This window comes from Nannospalax galili, unplaced genomic scaffold (genome assembly GCF_000622305.1).
Source record: "Nannospalax galili isolate Female #2095 unplaced genomic scaffold, S.galili_v1.0 scaffold1131, whole genome shotgun sequence".
Classification (NCBI taxonomy): Eukaryota; Metazoa; Chordata; class Mammalia; order Rodentia; family Spalacidae; genus Nannospalax; species Nannospalax galili.
The window spans coordinates 713,482-721,915 of NW_008329039.1; positions in this window are offsets into that span (position 1 = coordinate 713,482).

Sequence of the window (8,434 nt, forward strand, 5' to 3'; positions counted from 1 at the left end):
AAAGAAAATCCGTGATCTAGGTCAAACAGACAGATAAAGGATAGGGGTATTTAATTACCTCTGTCTAAATTTAGTTGATTTCTTCTCTCATGAACTACCATGAAGAAAGAGGCCTTGACAGATGCAGCCACTTAATCTAAGTGACAAGACCTGAATTTTCCTGTATCTTACCCCTTTCTATTAGAGACTCTAATAGGCCCTTAATTCACTGTTACCTTGATCTTTTTTTTTTTTTTGGTCTTTTTGAGACCTCGATGAATTTTTATTTAACTTAATTTTGATCTTGTCTGTTCAGATCCCACCAATCATAAATCTTCTGGGATAAATATTCATCTTACATGTATTTCAGAAGTGAATCAACTTCTAATGATTGTAAGCAAAGGACAGTCTTGACTTCCTTGTGGACTAAACAATTAAAGTTCCCCTAAACATTCCCTTGACCCCATTTTAAAACTTTTTATAATTTGTAGGTAAACATGATAGAACACAACTTAATTCCTCTTGTAAAGAGGCAACCTTATGAAACAAGACAGTGAAAGAGTTTTGATTCTCAGGGTGAAACAAGCTTAGAGATGCATGGTACAGGGAGCCAGCACTGGCCACCGAGCAGAGACCAAACCAGGTACACAGGTTTACTAGAACTTGTTTCTTCCATCGCATTTGCCTTTAGGGAAGGGAGAGCCTTTGAAAGTAAGAGAATTAGGTGAAGGAAATCTGAGGTTCTATAAGATGAAAATCTTTTGAAAGTAAATTTTTTTCTCTAGATAAGACTGTATGCCATTTTAACTTTACTCCAAAGAATTAAATGCTCTAATTGAGTTGTTTTAAGCAGTAACTTAATTGTTCATCAATTTTTTTCCAATATTCCAAATTAAGTGTCCTGTGGTTGGGGTACCTGGAAAAATATCACTGAATAACATTTAAAGTTTCACAGATTTACTTTCATGATGCTTTAAATTCAATACCTTTAAGTAAATCCATTGATTGTCAGGCAAGCATGTAAGATTCAGGAGATTAAAAGATTTCCATAATGAAAGCAGAAATATGAAAAAGAAACTGGAAGTTTGAGCACTGTTCCTTATAGTTTTTGGCCTGGTGAAGAAGAAGAGAAAAGCAAACCATCAATAAACAATTATTAATGCTAGCTGGTCCAACCTGTCGAGAAAGCCTCATGCTTCTTGTCATATCACTTTCACTGTGTATGACTTATCCAAGAAAGGTAACTTTTTCCTCAGGATTTTTCCAGGCTACTATCCATGAGCATTCTAGTGCAAGCTATCAAACAAAACCTTGTGCTCTCATTGTCACACAATCATGTGTGACTGAAAAATTCTATATTTCCCTTTTTCTCCAAACTTTCTTGGTTGCTTTTCTTTGAGTTCAGAGTCTCTTTCTCATATGAGGCATCACAGTGTGGTGTCACTATGGCAACATTACAATTACCCTAAGAAAAAGCTTGACTCTTAAGTATAATTTTTAAGAGTATGCGTGATCTTGGAGGACACTATTTCCCCAGATATTCTTTAGAACCATCTGTCTCCTGGGATTGTGCTGTTAGAACTATCTTTTTGACTTCTGTCTCTGGAACTGTGTCCTGAGTGCAGCCCCATCCATAATCTTATTCAAAATGGTTTCTCCAGATTCATTAGGGAAGTACAAGCTTTGTTCCACCAGTATCTTAACAGACTTTTCTGTCTTTTCATCCCTCATTCTAGAATATCTCATTTACCCAAGGTCATGAAGGATTTCCCCATCTTCACTCTGTGCAGTGCAGATTGGTGCATCTGCTTTCAGCTCTTTGATACATTAATTCTCAAGCATACCCACATTCATTCATTGTCTTTTTGGGTGGAATAGTAAACTGTGGTTGCTGTCCAGGTCACAAGATACAGCAACACATGATTTTACTGAGATTAATTAAAAGTAATTAGTTCAGATTACTTCCATTTATAAAAGTCATTCCTACATCTCCAAATTATTTATAAGAATATTTTTCATTTCTGCCTTGCAAAAACAAGGTAACAGCAATTTGTAAAATGTTTAATAATCTCTGGGTTTAGAGAGATGGCTCAGTTCTTAAGAGCACTGGCTGCTCTTACAGAGGCTCTGGTTTGATTCCCAGCACCCACATGGTGACTAACAACCATTGGTAACTCCAGTTCCAGGGGAATCCAATGTCCTTTTCTGGACCTCTGTGGGTATTTCATAATATGGGTGCACATACATACTTTCAGATAATACACTCATATACATAAAAATAATCAATAAAATTTTTTAAATATTTATTTAATAATCTCAAAGATTGTAAGAGCCAGAGAACTAGCATGCCTGACATGAAACTAGCATTCTTGACATGAAAAGGAAGGTGAACCCATGTAATCTCAACTATATGGTTCCCTAAAGAATACCTCCAGGATGACACCACCAGCTCACGTGCCATAGTGGGTGGGAAAAATTTCACAATGTCCCACATCTGGATGAAGAACTACAAGCAATCAATGGTTGCTAAGGGACTGAACAATTAGTTTTAACCAGGGATGAGGGATGATAGGTTATCTAATCCTAAATGGTTAGTCCTAAACACATGTACATATAATCCATACTAAACAGAAGTGATAGGGAGTCACAGGATTAATAATGATAGATACCATAAAAGGGAACAGGCTAGGGTAATTGACTTGAAAGACCTAGCCCAAGATTTGTAGAATAGAGCAGGGCTCCTGAAGGAATTGAATAGTTACAACAGCCATCCAGTTTGATTCTCAGAACAAGTTATCACCTCTTCATTTTTGTTGCATTTCATTTGAATTGCTGGGTGTCCAAAAACAACAAGAGAGGACTAAGGAACAGAGAACAAATAAGAAACAGACTAAAGATTAAAGGAATAGATTTTCAATAGTTAAGAATATTATGAGGTACTAACACTAAAATAGTAGGAATTCTGCAATGAGATCACTGGTAAGATTTGCTAGAGCAGATGACTGTCCAGAATGACAACAAGGGGTTAAGAAGTCATGTTTAAATGGGTGCACTGCACTGCTGGGAATCTCATGCAAATGGCTGAGGTTAGGAAGCACATTCCAAGTTTTTTACCTTTTTTTTAAAAATAGGCTTTGTTGATTCCTGCATGCCTCATTTCTGTTCAGACGTGATAGCAGTTGTTTTCTAAAATAAGTCACCATGGTTAGCATCTGTCAATGATTTAGTTTCTTTTGAAATTAATTTTCCAAGCATTTAGACTGAATGTAACTAAGAAAGCTATCCTGTATTGTTCATTGTCCTTTCCCTCCCTAGCTCCTTTTTTGCCATATATATATGAAAAGACACTTCTAATAAATAACCTCAAACATACTTTTAAGTTGTCCTTTAAAAAATTGTTTTAAGACAGTGTATATAACTAAATTTCTTTCAAGAATGTTTTTGAAAGAAATGTTATATACAAGCAAGTTTCAAAACTACTTGAAAATATGGAGAAAAGATTCAGTCCTAAATCAAGTTTAGTACCTATGTGCTATCAACATATATTTTTTGACAAGCGTGTACTCCACCCAAATCTTCTGGGAACCTTCTACCAGAAGAGAAATTCTCAGACTAGAGATTCCACTGTCCTGACATCCTCTGAAGGTCAAACAGAAAAAATTCAAAGAGAATGTTTTCTCTCTAAAGTTACCTTTAAAATCACTCCAGTCATATGACAAAATGAGAAAATTCCACATCCTTTTCCATCGATCAATTCTGTGTAGAGGCTGAATTTATATTCCAGTGTTCCCCCCGGGATAAAGACTGAGTTACCCTCTGCATGACTCAGCTTGATGTTTTTCCTTTTAATTGGCCTTTCTGTTTTCTGTCTTGTTTCCTGTACTTTCTTACTAGTTTCTCAAGGGAAAACTTCCTCAGTCTGTGACTTTTTAAAACTTATTCCCAACTTAGGAGTCTGTTTCTTGGGAAACTACAAACAACTTGTTATATGAGTTTTCTGGGCATTTGATGTATAAGTCATAGAAAATACTGCATTTAATTATCTTAGAGGATCACCTAGCTAAATACAATAATAACTTTAAAGAATTGGATAATCTAATCACAATGACATTACTTTTTAAATGCCTATTGAGTACCTATATATAGGAGACACCCTTCATAGAGACCTTAAGATATAATCTTTATCAAAAAGTGATCTGCAGGTGGGCCAAGCGTGGTGGCACATGCCTTTAATCCCAGCACTTGGGAGGCAGAGGCAGGCAGATCTTTGTGAGTTCGAGGCCAGCCTGGTCTACATAGCAAGTTCCAGGACAGCTGGGGCTACAGGGAGACCCTGTTTCAAAAAGACAAAAAAAAAAAAGTGATCTGCAGGAATACGAAACAGTATTCTCAAAACTGGTTTAACAGTACTCCAGCATAGGGCTGGAGAGATGTATGGGTGATTAAGAGCACTGGCTGCTTTTGAAAAAGATCTAGCTTTGGTTCCCAGCACACACATGACATCAAACAACCATGTGTAACTCCAGTTCCAGAGAATTCTATTCCCTCTCTGGTCTCCATGGGCATTACACACATGTAGTGCACTTACATATATGTAGGCAAAACACTCCAAATAAAAAGAAATCATTACAAAAATTATTTTTTGATGCAACATTTTCACGTTTCGTCCATCCTCACTTTTCATTTACATCTAAAGATCTAAAACTTTCTGGATGGTCAGTGTGACTAAGAAATACCAGCAAAGCTACAGTGTGCTCTAAGTCCCAGTTTCCACCAGAGAGTGGAACTTTGAGACTCAGAATTTAAGTAATGCTCTGTGGAAAATGCACTGGGTTGCCAATAGAGATATCTAAAGGGAAACTAGTTATAGGGCAAAGTTTTGTCATGTGAGTTAAGGGAAGGGGGCTGCTTTGAATAGTTTTCTTTCTCAGTTTTTTAGAATACATCATCTTTTTATACTAAGGAGCAGTTATATACAGTGCAACAAGGGAAATGTCATGATTATACATTGAACACTAAGTATCTTGAAGAGTGGGAAGACCTTGGGAGACCAAAATTAGAGACAGCACCAGAAATCACATACTGAAGGAAAAGGAAAATAGCAAAACTAAAAGATATCAGACAAATTTGTCCCCTTTGCAGCTTTACTGGGTGATTGATAGTCATCTATTGAATGATTGGCAAATTCACAAACTTTTCCAACTAATAAAAACTTGTTAAAATATTTAGGTTCATGGTACTTGTGCTCAATGAAAGAATGAATTCAGAGCTGATAAGATGGCTCAGTGGATAAAGGCACATGCCTAGCAAGTCTGGTCATCTGAGTTTTAAATTTTTTAAAATTTTATCTATTATTTTTATTTTATGTGTATGCATGCATTGCCTGCATGTAGGTAAGTGCACCCATGTCGTGAAATGCCCACAGAGGACAGAAGAGATTGTCAGATCCCCTGGAACTGGAATTAAAAGCACTGGTTAGCTGCCATGTGGGTGCTGGGATTCGAACCCAGGTTTCTGCAGGAACTTCAGTGTTCTTTACCACTGAGCCATCTCTCCAGCCCCTCATCTGAGTTTTAAACCTGGAACCCATATAAAAGTGGAAAGAGAGAATTCTCCCCATGGTGATGTTGTCTGACCACTATTTGCTATGTCAGCCACACATACATCATGCACAAATATATGCATAATAATAACAATAAGAAGTAGGCATGACTAAGACATACCAAAAAAGCTAGGGTATCTCTGTTTATTAATCCTCTGTATTTATCTCTTTTTATACCCCGACAGTGAAGAGATCATGGAACTCCACATATCCTAATAGGAAACAGCAAGGTGTCCACTCACCATACTCCAGGGAAGAGTGTAATATCCACAAAATGTGAATATTATCTCAGAATATATTCATCACAGCTATATTGATTAGGTAGAAGAAAAGTGTTGAGTCGGGGCTGGAGAGATAGCTCTGTGGTTAAGAGCTCTGCCATTGCAAATGAACTGAATTAAGTTCCCCAAACCCTTTTCAAGTAGCTCACAACTACTTCACTCTAGTTCTCCATAGAAATCCTGTGATTCTGACCTCTGCATGTATGTGTACATACCACCCCCCCTGCATACACATACACACAATAAAAAATAAAATAAATCATTAAAAATAGTGTTGAGTAGGTAACAGGAGTACAGGTCAGTGGTACAGCACTTCCTCAACATGTTATTTAATCCCCAGAGCTGAAAAAATATCAACTGTTGAATAGGGACAAAGAAAATATAAAATCAGTATTTCTTTTAATAAATTTGAGTAGGGAAAAGATTGAGAATCACTTAAATCTAACTCAAGCACTTTGGTGAAATCAATGTCCCTGTAAGAGCTCCCATGTGGAAATGCTTGTATAGCAGGAAATTAAAGGAAGCTTGTTGCCAAAAGCATGTAAGAAGCAAAGTTTCACAACTGAACAGCATGCAAGAAAATATATCCTGACAGTAATGAGTGGAATGGAGATGAATGTGGAATCACCCACACACATCAAAACCAGAATAAATTACAGCCTTGACCAAAACTACCTATGATATCGGAAAAACCCATAGTCTAAAGATTAAGATAATCCATTTCTCAATTAATAATTTGCATAAATTGTGATAAAGCAAATGTTACCTTAGGATATTAAGTTATGGGAGTATTTGTTATGCAGCAATAGATAACCAAACTTGCACAATGACTTAGAATTCAACTACAGGGAATAATTAATTTGACCCAAGGAGCTAAAAATAAAGAAAAGTCAGAGATAGAAATAAAATATTTTCTTTTTATACTCCAGGAGCTCTGCTGTGTAAATGTACCTGTCATAAGTTCTGAATCAGGTACATTCTGATTTTTTTGTGTCTTACAATCTCCCAGGGAGATAAGCACCAATGCAGATTTCTTGACATATAACTGAGGTCTGAAGTACCGTAGAATTCCAACTCCAAATTTACGGTTTCAGTTGTCTTCATTATCTCTAATTCTGAATGCCTACTACCCAGTTATTATCATCATTCTAAAGATCTTATCAGCAGCTTATAATTATTTTCTGTTACTACTATGTTGACACAAACATCCTCCAGGAGCCATTTAAAAACAGAAGACTGTATTGAAGTACGAACTGTGTTTTTGAGAAGAGTTCTTTCATATCTGAATAACACACTGATTTGAGTAAAAAATTTCTAAGAGATAAGAATTAAAATTCTGGTTTTCTTTAGTATAGCATCTTCTCAAGCTGCATCACCACTCCCATTCCATATCATCTCTATATTTACTCACCCAGGCAATACCTCCTCCCTTCTAATAGTCTGTGATTTTTCTTTGTAACATACTTGATCTCTCCCTTCTGAGGCTCATAATTAATTACATATTAAAGGCCAACCCTGTACTGCAGATACATGAAGTTTTATTCAGATTTGTTTTGAAACTGCCAGTGTTTCCTGCTCTAATTTTGGTATGTGTTATGTGTGCTGATAAAGTTGTTGATACAGCAAAGAGAAGAAATACTTTTAGGAGCAAAATTCCTAGCTGTGGATGAGAAAGTGTGAATCAAGATAGAAAAGGAGGGATTTTAGGTGACAGTAAAAGAGAAATTATTTTACTGAACTAGAAATAATGCAAACTAAGCACATAATGGTATCTCTAATTTGATAAGTAGAAGTTGAACTAGCCAATTATCCCAATCTCCTTCCATTTGCTAAAACATCCATATGTCCAAGACCGAATAGAAAGCTGATATCCTCGTAATCCTTTCCCCTCATCTTTAAAGCCCAACAAAACCATTATTACCTCTATCCCCTCTATCTTGATGAGTCATTTAAATGGCAGTTGGTGCTTCACCAAGACCTAGGTAAATTCACAGGGGTTCCTTCCTGTGGTTCTTCCCAATCATCATTACTATCATTTTATCTGCCATTTCTACATTATTCAGGATTTTAACATCTTTCTGAGCAACTTATCACTATTCCAGCTCCTTCTTTGACTTAAAAACAGCCCTTAGGATGAGCTTTCCCTTTAAATTGTCTCTCCTAGTTAAAATTGACAGATACATTTGTATACTCTCATGCACCAGGTGCTAAACCCAGACTATTGCCCTTTCACTGTATTATGATATTCATTAAATTATGCACTCATTTGTTACCAAACTTACTAAACACCTACTCTATGTCAGTTCCTGTCTTTAATTGCTCTAATCCATTAAAAAAATTAAGATTTTTGATTTTTCACTGAACTACTATTGTGAGATCTGTATTAGTGTGTTAGTGATCAGAAATGGCAACAGCAAAGATCTGTGTAGATTTACCTTATCTAGGCAGTCTAAGTCACCAGAAAAATCATTTGGTTAATAAATTTTGCCTCAGGTTACCTTTTTAGAAGAAACTTATGTGTTATGATTTGTGTACTTAGGGATAAAGTACTCATTTTATACAAAATTTATAT